The sequence below is a fragment of the Octopus bimaculoides genome, chromosome 7, assembly GCF_001194135.2.
Source record: "Octopus bimaculoides isolate UCB-OBI-ISO-001 chromosome 7, ASM119413v2, whole genome shotgun sequence".
Taxonomy (NCBI): domain Eukaryota; kingdom Metazoa; phylum Mollusca; class Cephalopoda; order Octopoda; family Octopodidae; genus Octopus; species Octopus bimaculoides.
The window spans coordinates 72,888,356-72,889,245 of record NC_068987.1 but is presented as its reverse complement, the minus strand read 5'-3'; the positions used below and the strand labels follow the sequence as shown (position 1 = coordinate 72,889,245).

Genomic DNA, 890 nt, shown 5'->3' with positions numbered 1-890 from the left:
TCTTCTTCTTCTGCTCCTCCTCCTCCTTCTCTTCCTCCTCCTCCTCTTCCTCCTCGTCGTCGTTGTTGTTGTTTGTCTGTCGTCTTCAGTCATATTTGTTTGTTTGTTTGTCTGTCCGTGGACAAGATATCTCAAGAACTGCTGAATGGATTCGGATGAAACTTTCAGGGATGTTTGGCCTCGTGACTGGCACAAATTGATTAGATTTTGGGATTGATCTGATACCAGACAAGGATTCTGGATTATTTTCCCTGTTTTTTTTACTTAATATTTGAGAGTGGTTGGGTTCACTTTTAGTATTCTCATTTGTGAGAGCAGTCGAGTTTATTTCAGATATTCTCGTTTTAAAAATCACCTCTGGCTTATCATTGAGAGGACATTGGTGTTGCCTTGGCAGAGGTTTGCACTATCTGAGTGCTCTTGTTATTATTGTCATTATTATTATTATTATTGTTATTATTATTATTATTATCATTATTATTAAGGTGGTGAGCTGGCAGAATCGTTAGCATGCCTGGTGATATGCTTAGCAGTATTTCGTCCATCATTACATTCTGAGTTCAAATTCCACCAAGGTCGCCTTTACCTTTCATCCTTTCGAGATCAATTAAATAAGTACCAGTTACGCACTGGGGATCAATGTAATCGACCTAATCCCCTCTCACAAGCTGCCCTTGTGGCAAAAATTTGAAATCATCATTATTATTATTATTATTCAGTAGTTTTATTTTTATAGCATGCTCTCACTTCACTACTGAGCGCAGCTCTGTGCACCTTGGGTATGTGCTGTGGTTTGCTGTGATGCTCTTATGGTTACTGTGTTGAAAGTGTTTTGCGTATTATTATTATTATTTTATGTTTGACTTTTGTTTTGCATTTGTACAAGTTGG

General features: G+C 37.8%; 1 protein-coding gene across 1 annotated transcript in view; it reads left to right on the top strand.

Annotated features, from left to right (window-relative positions):
• Positions 1-890, top strand: part of LOC106869675 (EF-hand calcium-binding domain-containing protein 7) — a 49,627-nt gene that overhangs the window by 17,776 nt on the left and 30,961 nt on the right. The gene's annotated exons all lie outside the window — the stretch shown is intronic.